Below are 17,725 nucleotides of genomic sequence, written 5' to 3'. Positions count from 1 at the left end.
TTGAAAATAATCCGATTTCACAGGTGGAGTCCTCTTGTCTTGCGAGCAGGTCCGTGAACTTAGAAAGCGCGTGTCATAACCATGGCCGTTTCCTCCTCATCGTCCATTTTCTCCTCTTCTGCAGCTCTCAAGGTGTGCGGTCAGGTTAAGAGATTGAGACTTGAGCCAGGTAGATGTCCCGTTCCTCTTGCCACCATCATTGGCTCGAGAATGTTCTCATGACAAAACCTAAGACAATGAAATGAAAATAGGTTCTTTTTGTCCCCCCCGAGGCTGACATGTGACGTGCTTTGGCCAATAGGATGCTGTGGAAGTGAGGGGTGCTAGACCCAAGCCTTGGTCTCAGGAGGCCTTGAGCGCCTCCACTTGGTCTCTGGGGTCCTGTCATCACCATAAGCACCAGCCTAGGCTAGTTTGCCAGAGGGTGAGGTCCAGGTGGAGGACAGCCCAACCAAGGCTGTCGCAGACCATCCTGCAGCCAACTCACCAAGCGTGGGAGAGATCCCAGACAAGGTGAGCAGAGCGTCCAGGCGGGCACACAGCTGACTGCAGACTCATGAACAAGCCAGCTAAGACCAGTAGAACCACTCAGCTGACTCGTAAGCAAAAACAAAAAGCCACTCAGTTTAAGGATGGTTCGTTATAAGACCATAGCTAGTACCTTCTCCCAGGGCCTGCACAGCTTCTGGGTTTACAGGAAGTGCTACGTAAATGCCTGTTTTATGGAATGACACAGTCTCGTGGCATAGAATTAAGGACTGATATTTTTATGTGGCTTTAGTGTATTTCCTAAATATAGGAAATATAGGTGACATGCATATAGCTCAGAGATAAGTGCATTCAACGGGAGCTTGAGAGACCTGGATAATAGTCCCAAAATACTGTCTATGCTTAATGGTACCTCAGTTTCCCCATCTACAAAATGAAAGGAAACTAGGCTTAGAAGTAAGGGCGGGCGGAACTTTGGCCATCATCAGGCGACAGAACCTGTCTCGCAAAGACACTGCTACCGCTCTAGCCACTGAGGTCTAGATGTCACGAATCGCCTTGCTGATGTCCCGCACTGGCCATCAGGGGGCTGGTGCCAGAAGTGAGATGTTTCTGGCAGTCCAGCTGCCTCCACGGGGGCGGTTTCTCCATTATTTCTCTTCTTGGTGTCACCAGCTCCCATCTGGCAACATGAAGGGATGGCTGGTGGTGCCTTGGTCTTGGTGCCCTGTCAGGGTGGCTGGGGAAATGAGGAAGGCAGACCCAGCTTCAAGCTGAGATTTATGTGGCATGGGGCTCCCCAAACACGGGACAGAGTTTCAGATGCTGGACACCTAAACGTAGGAAGAAAAATGTCTGCTGCACAGAATTCTTCAAAATGGTGTCCCACGAGTCTGAGAAGATGCTTTCAAAAGGACCCTTTGAGGCTCGATAGGGGGCTGAGCATGCCAGGTGCTTGGCAAACCTTGTGGCTCTTCAGTGTTATGTCAATTCTGTCCTGGAACTGAGCAAAGACAGGGGTCGTGAGTCAGCTGGGCCAGTTAAGCCCCACTGCGGCCACCAAGCGAGGCTCCGAGCGCACGCTCGAATGCACCCTGGGAGCATGGGGGCTGTGCACCTCTCAGGGGTAACCCAGAAATCGAACGGAGCAACAAACCAGGTTGACAAGATGACTCCAAAAGCCAGGGCCTTTCAGTGCCTGAGAAACCAGCTGGAGAAGATTGTGGTCAGACAGAACAGAAGGCAGACAACTCAGTGAAAGGGTCGCCCTTGGTGATGGAAGCCACACTGGCCGAGAGACTCAGCAGGCCTCGGGGGAGTCCCAGGACATCCCGGGCCCAGAGTGCAGACGCTCCGCCCTGGCCTCCACCTGTGAGAAACATTGGGGTGCTTTTCTGGGTTCTCTTTCCCCAAACTCGTCCATTATTCTCTCTCCCTTCACTTGCCCGGAGTGTAGCCCTTTACAAGTTGCTTAAACATTCAGAATCCGTTTCCTCATGTATAAAAGGGGGGTGATCATGCGTGCTGAAGCGAGATTGTGATACAAGATTGAACACATTCGGGGGGCCAGGTGTCACAGGTTCCTTTGAATATCTGATGAAAACTGTTTTTCTCTTTTCTAGGGAAAAACGCACATACGCACATACACATACGCACACCACAATTTTGCACGTAATTTAATGAATGCACTGAAGTTCATCCATGGAGACCCAGAGGGCTAGAGCACGAACAGCCTCGTAAGCCATGCTGGGGAATTCGATACTTTATCAGAGGGGACTTAGGCACTATAATAGATAGGACTTACTTTCAGCTCTCTGTAAGAGAGACACAGAATAACCACGACTTCAGCAAGATAGGTATTTTTCTCTCTTTTAAAAGGATCCAGAGGTAGGCAGTTCAGTGAGCTAATGTCCACAATGTTATCAGCTTCCCAGAGTCTTTTATCTGTCAGCTCCACCCATCCTTAGTACCTGTTTCCATCCTCAGCACCTCTTCGTGGACACTATATGGCCACTGTTGCTCCGGCCATCACGTTAGCATTCCAGTCAGGAAGAAAGAGCAATGGGAAGAAGAAAGTGAAAAGGGCCTCCTAGCTGAGTCAACCCTTGAGTAAATGTGCTTTCCTGGAAGCCCCATCCAGTGATTCCCACCCCCACTCTGTTGGACAGAATTTAGACATGAATCTGAAAGGGCTGAAATGTAGTTTCTCAACTGGACCCATCGCTAATCCTACTGAAACCCGGGCTCCTTTCCTGCGGGAGAAGAGGAGAACGGGTATTGGATGGGCAGCGAGCCGTCTCCGTCCGAGGAGCTGTGGGAAAATATGGAGCAAGGATGTGGCAAGGTCATGTGGTCGGCACTGCAGATTGTAGACTGAGAAGAGCAAGGAGATGAGGCGGGTACACGGGACCCTGAATTCATTCGGGGGCTTTAGAGGGAGAGAAGCAGACGTGGAGGAGGTGGAATCGGCAGGACTTGGTGATGGAGGAGATTGAGGGAGTCATCAGGAATACGTCCACAGAGCCACAGCGCTGAAGGAGGCCCTGGGGAGTGGGAAGACGGCCACGGTGTCCAGCAGGGCCAGACTGAGACCGAGGGACCCTGAGCGTCGAAAAGATGTCAGTGCTCTCTCAAAAAGTCTCTCCTCCTAGGAGACCAAGCGCACTCTGATTTTCCCTGTAACTCGGAATGTTTTTTCTAAAATTGACCTTGCTGAATGCACCTCACATGCGATCGATGCGTACGTTCCAAGCGCGTGGTTCAGTGAGCTTATCAGTGTGGACACCTTCTGTGTCACCGCCACCCCGGCAGGAGAGAGAACATTTCCTCCGTTACAGAAGGTTCCCTCGGGCCCCTTCGCACTCAGCCCCTACACCCCCTACCCCAGGCCACCGCTCATGTGAGTTCGGTCTCTATAGTTTGCCTGTTTTAGCACGTCCCGTAAATAGAATCATTCAGAAAATGCTCCTGTGTCTGGCTTCTTTTGCTCAGCTGCTGAGCGCAGGAATTTCCGCGGGACGGTAGACCATAGCTCTTCCAGGGCAGGGGCTGTTTCTGTGTTTGCTCACCCCTGGCTGGCCAGCACCCAGGGGAGCACCTGAAGCACAGCAAACCCTGACACGCTGGAAATCCCTAGGGGCATCAAGCGCCGTCAGCGCCCGCACCTGTACCCTCAATGGCTTAGGGTGACGCCTCTGGCAGTGCATGGGTAAAATCCCTAAGTGCAACCTAGTGAGGGTGTCTGCTCCAAACAGTATGAGAATTACTATGCCTTTTTCTTTTATTTTTCAAAATACTTTTTTATTTTACAATTACAGTTGACATTCAATATTATATTCGTTTCAGGTGTACAACATAGTGGTGAGAGATGCTATGTCATTTGTTTTTACTTGGCCTACTATGACTATTTACCTGTTTGCTCAAGGCCGCATTGGCCCTAAAGGAATAGGCCTTGGGACTGCCTTGGAGGTTCCAGGTGACATTGAGGAAAAGGGACACGGGAGAGTGGCTTCCACCCTGGTGGCTGCAGCGTGGCCACCATCTTTCTTCTGGTGCTTGGGCAGGTGCTCCAGACCTGCTTCCAGCCCCAGCTCAGCCATTTCCTACATGCACGGCCTTGGGCTCATGTCACCAAACAGCTCAGGTAGTTCCAGCTCAAGCAGGGCCTGGCGCGGGCGGTCAGGGACACCTCCGGGACGTGCCTTCCTCTTGTCTCTCCCCGAATCTGCTCGCCGGTGTTCGTTGCCCTCATCCTTCAGGCCTCCCACGTTGGCTGCCTCAGGACCAAGCCTCACGTGCTCTCCGATTCGGGGTCATCTATCTAGCCAGGGGCCCCTCGGAGGGTCACAAACCCACTGGCCATGAGGTGTAACGCTTAGGCCTGAGCCATGCCTTCCACTTCTGGGCCCGTGGTGAGCCTGCCCAGACCGCACGGACTGCCAGTGTGGGGAGGTGGCCCTCCCCTTCCCACAGACACACAAGGGCGCTGGGAGCTCTCCCAAGAGAAGAGGGGCATGGGTGCTGGCGAGGCAGATGACAGATGCCTCCCCGAGGGTGCTGCAGGCCTTTCACTATGGCTGCTTTAGAGAACGGGGATGAAGGGTAAGAGCTCTGGGTTCAGATTCTGCCTCGGTAACTTACTTGCCATGTGGACTTAAGCAAGTCTGTTTATTGGAGCTTCAAGTGTCTCATTTATAAAGTAGAGAACACACCTCCCCACTCCCGGTCTGCTGTGCAAATCAGCAATCGTGTAAAGGGCCCCATTTGGCGTCCAGGCCATGGGCAAGCACTAAATGGTAGCAATTATTATTATAATCATTATCAGTCTCTGACATGGGCCTCTGGGAGTCCGAAGATGCCCGACGACCAGCTGCAGGTCATTAGGCTTCATGTGGCCGACATCTGGGCTTAGAGAAGCAAGTGTCGAGGATGTGTCGCTGTCACCAAGACCACAGAGGCGCGGCTCGATGGGGGCCCAGGCCACAGGCTGACCATGGCCAGCACCCGCGTGGAGGGTGGGCAGGCCCCTGTCCAAGCTGGTGTCTGCGACGTGTTTGATGAAGGCCTTAGAGTGCTGCTGACACTCTTATCCACACGCACACTGAAGGAGGTAGAGTCTGGGCGGTTAGGGTGCGGAGGTGTGAGGGAGCCTGGAAAACGGAGGCGTCAGGGCGGGGGTTGGTCGAATGATGATTCTTGCCATCTATCGAGCCCTCGCTGCTGGTCAGGCCTCGTGCTAAGTGCTTCACGTCTGTACGAGACTGCTAGATTCTTCTGGCGTCCATTCTCCCTTCCCTCTCACAGGGTCGGACCCCTGACTTGAAGCTGCACACACCGTTGTCCAGAATAAAGGCAGCATGCTTCGCCCCTCCCTTTTAGCTAGGCAGCGGGACATGAGTGAGATGACATATGTGCAGATTTCAAATCTCGCCCTTAAAAGGAAGGGCCACGTCCTTTTCCTTTTCCACGCTGGCTGGCGTGCAAGTATCACGGTGAGCCGTCCGGGACCAGGTGGACGGAGCCATACCTCGACAACAGCAGAGCAGTAAGGGAGAAGGGACCTCAGTTTCCGGCATCATGGAGCCCCTGTACCAGCTCAGAATGGCCTGTGCCTGGGTTCTTGTGTGAGGGACACATGGATCTCGGTATTGTTTTGTACGAGTTCTGTTGTAAAAGAGACCCTAGCTATGTAAATGCATCCTCATGAGAACATGTGTCCATCCTTTGTTGCGATGAATAAAACAAGGCTCAGAAAGCTTTAATAGCTTGCCCAAGTGTATTAGTTAGTGTCACACCGGCTGCGGTAACAAATAGACCCAATACCAAAACCGCGGGGTCTTAAACGTGAAAACGGTTATTTCTTGCTGACTCAGCGGCAGTGAGTGGGTGGAAAAAGTCAGTGGGAAACCCAGGGTAAAGGGGGTGCGTCCATCTTCAACGTGTCAGGTCCAAAGTGGTCTTGGAGGTCGTCTCTGTTCCATCAGTCAGAAGGGTGCGGGCCAGGCAGGAGCTTGCAGGCCGTTTTGAGGATATTGATCCTTATCTAAATTCGGGGAGCCCATTGAAGAATTCTTAGCGGGTATTCCATTGAAAAACAATCTGAGCCACGGTGGCAGAAAGGGCGGGAAAGCCCACCGTGGACGCAGGCAGAGTGTTTAGGGTCGCTCAGTGTCCTGGGGTTTTTCTTCTTATCAGAGGAAACGGCAGCGAAGCCAAGCCTACAGCCAACGGATTTTTCTTCCGAAACACCCCTGCCTTGCCTTCTCAGTCTCCCCTCCACCTGCAGACACCCCTTTAGCTGGCAAAGTCCTACTCAGACGCCATGTGATCAGGGAAGCCTGAGCCCCCCCGACTAGACTGACTGATTCAGCGGCTGTGCTGTGATGTAGGTACGTTCGACACACCTCTGGGATAGCGCTTCTCCCACTCTGTCACGCTTGTTGGCTAAAGTGCTTGCCTTCCTCATAAACTCTGAGCATCTCAAGGGTGCAGAGGATGTCTTCTCTCTGCGTCTCTCGGGATCCAGCCCACGGCACACGCGTAGGAGGAATAAATGCTATCGAATCTCTCCCACGGTACTTTCATTTCCGTGGGCTGTGCCTCAAGAAGACACCAAGCCTCAAAAGGCAATTGTCCATGGACTTGCCACCTTGGTACAGTTTTGTGAGGCTAGCGTGTAGGTGTGTCCACAACCAGCAGAAAGTCGAGGGCTGACTTTATTTTAGCTTTGTAGAGGTATAATTGAAAAATAGAAATTGTATATATTTAAGGTGCACGACTTGATCCTTTGATATATGTACACACCGGGAAAAGCAATTAAGCTAATTAACATAGGTTAGAACATTTGCTGAGAGCAGGAAGGAACTGGTAAGAATGGGGATTTGGAAGAAGAGCTTAGTGTCTGGGACAGCCGGCGAGGGAGCTCACCGCGGTACCCCAGTATTACAGGGTACCACAAGGACTGGGTTGAGCTCGGAGACTGTGGTACCCCAGTATTACAGGGTACCACGGGGACTGGGTTGAGCTCGGAGACCGTGTCTGGTGTGGGGGCCGGAACCGGGAGAGTCAACAGTCGGCTTGATCTAGGGTTGGGGTTTCGCTAGGTGGGAGCAGTACAAGGGCGAGGGAACCGAGGGAACTGGTGACGGATGGCGTCGGGTGAACAGTCATGGGGCTTATGGTGGTGAACTAATCAGGTTTCTTCCCACTGTGACAAGATCCCAACATCAGGTGACTTAAGTAGCTTGGCTCGTGTACCCAGCAAGCTTCGGGATGTGAGTATTTCAGACTTAGCTGAATCCAGAGGTTTGAACAAGCCCCTCAAGACACCGTCTTTTTCTCTGGGCTCTGCTTTTCTGGGTTGCCTTCCCTTTCAGGCAGTTTCTCCCCTTAGTGTTCATCTTTGCCCCCTGTAGCCCCAGCTCTGCAACCAACTAGTTCAGCAACTCCAGCTGACAGGGAGCTTCACGTTCCCAAGAATTCCAGCAAATGTCACACGAGATTGACTCATGTCAAACCGGCTCAGCTCATGTGCCCATTCCTGAACCAGAACCAACCAGAATTTTCTGGTTGGCCAGGTCTGGGTCACGTGCTCACCCCAGGAGTGAGTCCCACTTGAAATTCAGACAGGTGCAGGTGTCCTCTGCACGTGAGCAGGACAGGAAGAGGGGGCCCAGGGGGCGGGTATGGAACAGGTGTGCTGGGAGTCAGAGAGCAGAGGGCGGGGCTGAGGTCGGAGAGTTGGTGCACACCGGAAGTTAGGGTTATGACCGGGGTAGACACCAGATTGGACGTAAGGACCGAGCTGAAGCGTATGGAGTTTTCAGGGATGTTGGCTGCAAGCAACACACGTTCTTTCTGTCCTGAGTGAGAAGGGGCCTCGTCAGAAGGACTCTGGGCACTGCCAGCATCCACAGGAGGCTGGAGAACTAGAATTGGACTGTGAGCGGGAACCAAGAATGTCCCAGGATTGGGAGGCAGCCCAGACAAATGGTCCCCAGCTCCCCTGCTGTGAGTCTGACCCCTAGCTGTCGCCCACCCGTGTGCCAAAGTCATAAGCTTAAGACTCAGAATCACAGATGGAAACACCTCCCGCCGGGCCTACGTCATGGGTCTGCACCCCCGGCCGCACTGGCAGGAGGAGAGGGAGACTGGTCTCTTGGGAGAGGGTGACAGCTCACACCTCCCATCCAGAAGACACCCAGGAGCGAGCCGTGAGCAGACAGGAAAGCGCGATTGGATGTTGGGAGGCCAAACAAGTGACAAGTGTCCATGGCGAGCGTGAGGGCCAGTGAGGTGGTGTGGCTGCTCTGTGCCAGGCGTGGTTTCTCATAGCGACCCTCAGGGCTGGGCGTCTCTGCTCGCAGCGGGGGAAACCGAGGCTCTGACGGGCGAAGTCACTCGCCCAAGTTGGTGGGTGGCAGGGCTGGTATTCTGGACGCAGGTCAGCTGGCGCCCAGAGCCCCAGCTCTCTCCTTGTCCTCCCTGGTGGTGGTGGGGTCCACCTGGCCCTTGTGAGGTACAGTCTGATACTGAAACCCTTCAGATGCCCCAGGAATAGTCTCACGGGAACTGGTCTCCCCAGCTCCTTCCCTGACGGCTTCCCATCCCCTGACCCAAGCCCAGGTCCCCACCTCTGCGGCACTCCTGAAGAAGGGAGGGCAAATGACATCCCCACATCCCCACCCTGCTCCCTAGGCGTGGTATTTGGCTGTTTGTTTTGTCATGTGTTATTTTGATGTCCCATAAAAGCAGTAAACATGTCAAGGCCTATGGAGTCCACCCTGGGAGACGAGTGTGAGTCCCAGGGGTGCGGTGCCAGGGCCAGGCCCGACTCCGGCCCCAAGGCTCCTTACACAAGACCCCTTCCCACCCCACGCCCCGGGGGCAGGGTCTCGGGGCTGTCCTGTGGCCGGGTGGGACAAACATATTCCGATGAGCCGGAACTGCCTCCCGCTCACTGTCCTGCATCCTGGGAGGGCTGCCTCTCACTTTGGGGACTCCCCAAGAAGGGGAAACTTCCTGTTTGTGAAGGAAAAAGAGCCCTGCAAACAGCTCCACGGCCCTCGGACATCAAAGTGCTCTTGCAAAGCGGCGTCCTAATGGCTTAAGTGTCAATGAATCAGGGACACATGGATCTCATTTGCCATAAAGTGCACACGGGTTTAAAAATCCTGGGGAAAAGCGCCAGGCAAAATATGTTTCAGGTTTTATTGAACCAAAAAACTCTAAGAAGATAGATTTTCGACGGTCACCCAACCCAGAAGACAGGTCCGGCTGCCCAGCCTGACTCGGGAAAGCTGGGTTGACTTAAGCCACAGTAGCAGCCTGAGCCATGGCTTTTGAGAGCAGGGACAACTTAAGTGAAATTTTGAAATAATTGAGATACAAAAGGCTTTTCTAAGCTCTTTTTCTTTACGGGAACATTTTAAGTGTGTCTGAGAAGAGCCCCGTACGTTTTCTGGGAGAACGGCAGGTTTGAAATTCAGAGGGGAACCGGGGGAATGAGTGGGGTCCGGATGTCCTAGCTCTGTGAAGACACCCAGGAAAGGGGGCTTTGAGGACGCGCCCCAGAAAGTCTCCGTGTTCTCACTTTGAAAATACATCCAATGAGAGAGGACTTAGAAGGAGAGAGACAAGGAGAAAGGAAGGAAAAGAAAGAAGGAAGGCAGGGAAGCCTGACGGGAACGACGGAGGGGAGAGAATAGAGAGTTTGCACGTTTTCCCATAAGCGAAGTTTCCACAGCAGGACAATCGGTGTCACACTAAAACGTATTGGCCATCGCGCTGTTTGATGCTCTGCGTCCCATTCTTCTGCTCCTATATTTCGCCCTGGTTTGCAACCTTGCTCTGTGGAAGTATCATAAAGAAATGCTTCACCGCGAACGCATTCTGACTGGATCACATTTCGGGTCGCTCCTCTCCAAGACATTATCCCAACGAGAATCCGTGTACTGTGCAGTGATCTGTCGGAGCCGCTTAGAGGGGCAGATGCGAGGGTTGGAACGGGGCCCGGGGTGCGTAATGAAACCTTAGCCCAGACAAGGGCTGAAGAGGAGGCTGCGGTTTGGGGGGGGTCTCGCGGAAGTCACGTGGCTTGTCTCTGGGCGGGTGGGCAGCCGCTCCGTGCCGATAGGTGAACTTTCCTATCTTTTGGCTTCTCTGCCCTCCTTCACCCTTTGGGAGGTGAACCAGCTCTGGCCACCGATGCCTCACGCATGAGAACACCAGATTTCCAGTTGGCTTTATTTTTAGGGTTTTGATTGTGTGTGTGTGTGTGTGTGTGTGTTCTTGTCACTTTCAAGTGGAATATGGTATGTTATAAATAAAGCCCCACTTTCTCCCATCCTGATCACACACCATATGAGCGTGTGTGGGGGGTAGAGGTGGGGGAATTGGGGGGTGGGGTGCATATTCAGCAGTGGTCCACATGCATCTGAGATTTCCCTTTGAAAATCCCAAGGCCTGGCCCACATCGACATGAAATTATTATGTACTTTTGTTGTACAACAAATTATCATCCTATACTGTTGCAACAGGCGTTTCTACAGAGAGTGCAGGTTGTAGTAATTTTGTCATATGGAGTAATATGTCACATAGACCATTCTGGATTTAGACCAATATATACAGTTTCTGGCCTAAGCAGTAACACATGTTTGGAGGAGAGACCGTTTCATTTTACTGGAATGGACAGTAAGTAGAAACACATTCCAGATTCCTTTTTTTTCCTTTTTTTTTTCCCCCGGCCCTGAAATTCGGCAGCCGAGTCCTCCTCACACTTGATCTCAGGTTTTCAGCTGCTTACGAACCGTGGTCACAGAGCACTGCGGTGCCTAATGAAACCTAAAATCGCCGCCCAGCGGGCTTCCCAGAACGCCTCCAAAAGCTGTTTGAAACAAATGCAAATGGCACTCGAAATTTGCCCAATAATATGCTAGCTGAAGTTCAGGACTTTTCTGAAGCTAATTTTATGCTTTTGAAGCCTGGCCTTGTAGAAACTGGTTTTGTTTTTTGGTTTAGGTTCTCTCTCTCTCTCTCTTTCTCTCTCTCTCTCTCTCTCTCTCTCTCTCTCTCTCTCTCTCTCTCCCCCGCCCCCACCCTCCCTTCTTTCTTTCTTCCTTTTCCTTTTCTTTTCTTTTGGATGCCTTGTGAGTGGCGTAAACTGTGGACAGCCTGGGGAGGGTGATGAACTTACCTCGGACCCTAGAAGTTCTAACTCAGAGGTACTCACGATCTGTTTGCCTGGGTCCCCCGAGGGGACATTGCATTACCTGCCGCTTTGTCTGGATAAGCGAGAGCGGAGGCGGGCAGTGAAGTTGCTAGGAGAGAGCATTTGCTGCAGCTGATCCCAGGTCTGGAAAAGTGGGGACAGGGTGGGAGAAAGGAAGGGGATGCATGTCACCTGGACGCCTAATTTGTACCCACTCCGTGCTTTGTTTAAATTGTGTTTCACCCAAATGCTCACACTCACCACTGACTGATGAGAAACTGGCATCTGAAGCCCACACGTTTCTGTGGGATGATGATCAGGCGTCTGACCTCATCCCGGGCCCGCTCCTCACCAGCCGCGCTTTGCCTGGTGCCCAGCGCACAGTAGGTCCAGGTGAGGCTTGATGTCTCGTGTGTTTAGTTTGCAAAGACTCCATGGGGATTATAAGTTGTTGCGGTGCAGGGACCCTCAATTTCCTTTGTGTAGGCCTCATATTAGTGGAGAGAAGCCTTTAAAACAGTCATTCTCAACTGAGGGTGATTTTGTCCCCCAAGGGACATTTGGTAATATGATTGTCATGACTGGGTGTGACTGGCATCTCCTGGGTAGAGGCCAGGGATGTTGTTAACACAGGGCGGCCCCCACAACAAAGAAGTACACGGCCCCAAGTGTCACTTGTATGACACCGAGCAGCCACGCTGTACAAGAAAAGCAGTCAGTCCTCATGCTAATAAAATAACCTAAATGATTTGTTTTAAAGACTTTTAAAAAAAAGAATCATAGGTACCAACATTCAACATACTCGATTAGGAAGTTAAAGCCATAGTCCATCAAACTGAGTTCAGAACTAAAATAAATTGAGACTCAGAAAGGGCATAAAGGGGCAGAGAGAGACTTCAGCTAGAACAGGAGCTTCTTGATGGCAAGGATTGTGTTATATTAATTCTGTACCCCTGTGCACGGCATGGGTCTTAGCATGCAGTAAGCGCTTAATAAATGCTTGCCGAGTATCCGATTGAATGATAGAGCCTCCTGTTATATAAAAGCACACTAAATTGTACCAGCCATTGAATTGCTGCATGTTCTACAGTCCCTTCGGCTCTACAACAATAGGCCAGAGTGGCTACTGATGGGGACCTCACTGCCTCCCAAAGTAGCCCATTCTATTTTTGGAGGACAGTAAACATTAGAAAGGGCAGCGGCCTCCGGTCGTGGTCTGGAGCCTTTCTCTTGGGAACAGGTTAACAGCTGCTGTGGAGAAGTCACTGGTCCGGGGGATGACATGGCCAGGGCACAACGATATTGAATAGGTCCCAGGGCTGTGTCTTGGTCACCTGCCAACTCCCAGGGCCTTTGCCAGGCCTGGCAGAGGAGAGCTACTTACCCCCTCACTCTGAAAAAGAGGTTCGGTCTGGGCGTCTATGTCTGAGGCTCTTCCCTCTGCTGGACTCCCCGTCCTCCTCCGCCTCATCAGCTTTCCTGCGTCCGAAACCAGCATTTCTGGAGGTCAGAGCCTCAGCACGGGAGGTGACGTGGTGGGCCTTGAAGCCAGGTGGCTCTGGGCTCTAGTCTCGACTCTCACTGTGAGGCTCTTGGGCTTCGGTTTTTGCATCTCTAAAATGGGCATACGATGCCTGTCTCACAGGTTCCCATCCAGGGAAAATAATTATAATATAAATAAGAGTCGTTATTCATTGAGTGCTTGGCATGAACACAACACATTCCGTTAACACCATTTTACCGGCACTGAGGTCCAGAGAGAAGTGACTCGCTCGAGGTCTCGGAGCCAAGAAGTGGTGGCGATGAGTCTGCAGATGGGACCAACTGTTTTCGGAGCTGAGCCGTTCCTCCCGGCACCGTGCGATGCCCAGGTTACGCCTGGACCCGTTGCCCTTTCCAGTCCGGCACTTTAAAAATGGTCTCGGCTTGTTCTTCGATTGCATCTTTGACTTGGTCTCGACGCCTCACACAGCCTACAAGCTACGAGAGGCCACGACCTTTTCTTCCCTGCGATCGACACTCCCCATCCCCTCCTTTCTTTGGGCACAAGGTGGGTGCTTAGGTGACATTTGCCGACTCGAAAAAATATGGAAGGGCGGCATCTTGCCTCTCCTTCCATCCCTTCACACAGACACGGACACACACTCACAGACTCCACACATGCTCACACAAAGACACACACAACACACACTGACACACGGACCCGTACTGCCGTACACTTGTACAAAATCACACATACTCACACGCTCACACTCACACACACACACATACACCCTGCCCTGAGATACCGTGTCCCTGGTGAGTGGGGGTCCCAGGTGGGGTCTGACTGCTGGTTTTCATCATGTTACAAGCCTGCCGGGGGACCCAGGCATCGTTTAGAGACGCAATATTAAATGGGTGTGCTTTCCGCCGAAATTGTTTTTAAGCATGTACATTTCAAATCCATTTAATTTCCAGCCATCAGTTGAAATCAAGCCGTTTTGTACATGTCGCTTACATTCCCGTTCTGGGAAGGCCTGTCTCTGGAGCCGCCACACGTGTGTGCCAGGGGGCAGGGCGCGGGGGCTGCGGCTGCGAATGGCTTTTCCATGTGGGCGACTGTGGTCGTCAGGAAAGCATCTCACAGCGGTTTACGCTTTCTCAGTTTACCAAGGCCAGCATCTGTTCTCAGGCGGAGCTGGGACAGCCCGTGGCCCACCCCACCGGTGCCAGGAACGCGCCCGCCCCGACCGGCTCTGAATCTGCAGCGAAGAGAAGAAAGAGATGTTGACACACGCTCTGAAGAGGCCAAGGAATTCTGTTTACTCCTTGGTGATGTTTCTGCCTTTTGTTGTGGCAAAGACCTGCTTTTACTGCATTGTTGAAACATCTTCAAAGTCTGGAAATCTGAGGGGCATTCCAATAAAAATCTCTGTTGGGCTGCAACGGGAGAGAACCCCAAATTCAAATCAGGTCTCGGCTGGCAGCGGGAGCCGAGAGCGGGTAGAGGAGGCCAAGCGCCTCTGTTCCAGGGACGGTGACGGGAGAGAGGCTGGGGAGGGTCCGGCCAGCTGACGGGGCCTTGGGAACACCGTGGGGCCAGACAGAGCCCGGTTCACACCTGGGCCCCAGCACTAAATCCGCCTGTTACCTTGGACCTGCGGCTTGGCCTCCGAGCCTCAGTTTCCTCATCCGTAAAATGAGGGGAGGTTCGTAGCCATCTCTAAGGCCGGTATGGAGATTAGAGACCAAGTGTATAAAGTGTTTGGCACGCGGGAGGTAGTAATAGATTTTAATTCCCTGTCTCCTTGCTAATATGGAAAAAGTCACCGATGAACCTTAGGGCCTGCTCTCTGCTCTCAGCATCGGGTGTCCCATCGTGTCTGGGAACGGCCAGCCCTGGGTATCCCCTGCGGTGAAGGAAGTCAGGTCCCTTAAGATGAGAGGCCAGCCCTGTGCTCAGCCGCCTGGGTTCGTAGATGCCTACAACAGGCTGACGCTGCACGACCCACTCAGATGGGACTCAAGGATGGAAGCAACCAGTCCCCAGAATCAGGGGCCCCAAGATGTGAGGCGCCCACCCTGTCCCAGCACGTCTCTGTCATCTGCAGGCATTGCCTATCCCAAGCCCTGACCTGGATGGAAATGGCTCAGAGCCCCTCCAGTCCAGTCCAAGCTGAGCCAGGACAGCCACCCTGTCCCTAGGCCAGCCTCAGGCACCCTTCAGCTTGAGCTGTTCCTTTTGAGGCCCTGCGTTGAGTGGGCCATTCATTAAGTCGTTACTTCGGCAGATGCTGAGCACCTATCGCGTGCTCCTGAGGCTCAGTCAGACCCAGCCTCATGGGGGAGGTGGGCACGCGAACGCAAAGGGATCCCTCTGGTCCTGGAGGAGCCTGGGAGGGACCCCGACCCAGCCTGGCAGGAGGCGGAACCAGGCGAGAGTGCATGTCAGCCTCAGAGTAGAAGACCCCTGAACGACCCACTTTCCTCCGTCTCCAGACAACACAATTGCCCAGACTATTCATTGGAAACTTCCCTGAAAACTCTTGTCGGGTGCCCGGTTCGTTAGACAATGTCTCTAAGGCCAGAGGGACGCAGTGAATGAGGCCGGGGGGATGGGCGTCTCACGTGAGTGTGTGGTTGAGGGAGGCGAGTGGGGTCGAGGGTGTTCTCAGGAGTCACAGCCACCTCCAACGCCCAGTCCACCTGGGTGCCCAGGGCTGCTACTCGTGCTGGGCGCCGGGGAGCCAGCGGGGCAAGGCAAAGCTCTATGCTCTTTTCAGAAGGAGAACAGTGAAAGGGGTCAAAGTTGAGGGGCGGGGTGACTGGGGACACGGAACACAGCCATCCGACCCAGCTGGAAGAGGCAAGTGATCAAGAAAGGTTTTCCGAAGGCCATGACCTTGAGCTGGAGCCGGAAGGTGGAGTGGACCTTAGGCAGGTGAAGGGCGACAGGAAGAGGGTTCTGGGCCTGGGGTGCGGCGGAAACCGTTTCAGTGTGGGGCGGGTGGCGGGAGGAGGGGCTGCACAGACCACCAGGGGCCTGGTGCCGGCCAGGGGCGCCGCCGGGGCTGGCCAGATTTCCCATTACTCCACGCTGGAGCCTTCACGTCCATTCTCTGCTCTGCGCCACGGTGAGCCCGCTAATCGCAAATGCAAATGCTTGAGTACCCGACAGGACCCCACGGCCCTCAGAGTGAACGCTGAACTTCTTGCCATGGCTTTGGCGGGTCCCCAGGCTTTTACGAGGTGGGCGGGGTAGTTCAGACTTGAAGCTTTAGAGCAGGAGGACTTGGGTTCTAGTCTCAGATGCCCTACTTTCTATTAGTTGATCTTGAAGCAACTGCTTTGCCCTCTTGAGTCTCAGCTTCCTCATCTGTAAAATGAACACAGGAAACGGCACGACACCTGTGTGTCCCGGGAAGCTTCCAGTGAGTCACGGCCCAGCGGCCTCTGCCGACCTCCTCATCGTCCATCTCTTCCCTATCTGTGTCCTTTGCAGCTGGGACGTGTAGATACTGGAAAGCTCGGTGCCGTTTCCGGCCTCCCTGTGCCCTGTGCCTGGGACACCTCCCTGTGACTGACCGCCTCTCAGACTGCTCACCCTGCGGGACCCAGCTCAGGGGTCACTTCCTCTGGGAAGCCCTTTCTGATGTTCCTCTCCTTGGTTGCTGCCAGCTCTGTGCTCCCCCAAACCGTCATACATAGCACGGCTGCACTTCCCGAGGTCTGTCTCCCCTCCATGCCCCAAATACCTGGTAGGTCAGAGTCTGGAACCTCAAGGGCCTGGCGGGGAGTCTGGACACCCGTCGGTGTGACAGACGAGAAAGCGGACGCTCACTCTGCTCATGTCACCTGACTTGATTCCTTTGCTTTTCTCTTTCCCGAGGTGGGAGTGGGGATGGGGGAACCCCGAGCTGGTCGCTTGTTCAGTGGCTCTTTGGCCACGGAGCTTTCACTCAGGTCCCAGCAGGAGACACAGTGCTCGTGTGCAGCCGGCACTGGGCTAGGCTGCCCCACCCCCCGACAGGAGCCCCGGGCCGCGGCAGCCCCTCTCAGTGTGTCCCGCTGCTCCAGCGATGACGTGTGCCATCAGGCTTGCTGCGAGCTCCAGCTCCATTACCTCACGCCCAGGCAACACCTCCTGGGTCACTGGCCAGATTCATGTTCAGGACCTCAGCTGCCCCTCCCACCAGTGCCCCCCCAGGGGACAGAGAACAGGAGAGCGACAAGAAGCTGGGCTTCTGCCCCAAAGCTGCAGGGGACTGGGTCCAGGCTTCTGGGGGTAGGGGTGTTTAAGACCCAGCTGGAAAAGATCTCAGCCAACAGTTCGCGTTGGTAAGAATATTTAACATTGACTCAGTGCCTATGATGTGCCAGGCTCTGGGCCGAATGCCTCACACACTCTTATCTCATTTAATTTTACAGGGACTGTTCCACATGGCGGGATGTCAGAGAACACGTGTCCCCTGATGGGGAAAAGCCCAAGTCTTTTCCTGCTTCACCTAACTGCCGCAGAAAACACGCCCAGCCTTTTGTTAGTTTGACTCTAGTCACTCAGACCTGGGCTCAGTCCCAGCTGAGTGACGTTGGCTAAGCAACTTCCGGTCTTGGAGACTCAGTTTCCTCATACGTGAAATGGCACCACCATCCCCTCCCGTGCAGTTGTGTGGGGTGAAGAGGGGCTGGGCGCAGTGACTCGCAGGGGGAGAGCGAGCAGGGGGGCGATTGATGTCATTACGGTCCCTCCCTCGGCTTCCGTACAGCTTTGGAGAGGAGGCTGAGATCCGGAGCACAGAGCCGAAGGCGACAACGGAATGGGGGAGGGGCGGGCTGGACCTCGCGGCCTGGAGAAGAGCCGCCCTGGTCCGGTCCGTCACGGCGTGGCGCTGTGGTTGTCAGCGACCTTCCGGGTCGAAGTCCTGGGCTCGGGTTTTGGCCCCACCGCTGACGAGTTCTTGGAATGTGGGCAAATCACTTAACCTCTGCAGGTCTCTGCGAGTCCCATCTGCAAAATGGGACGAATGACAGTGACTGCAGCACAGGGCC

This window comes from Pteropus alecto, unplaced genomic scaffold (assembly GCF_000325575.1).
Source record: "Pteropus alecto unplaced genomic scaffold, ASM32557v1 scaffold40, whole genome shotgun sequence".
NCBI lineage: Eukaryota > Metazoa > Chordata > Mammalia > Chiroptera > Pteropodidae > Pteropus > Pteropus alecto.
The sequence above is the reverse complement of the archived record's forward strand: the minus strand, read 5'-3'. Positions refer to the sequence as shown.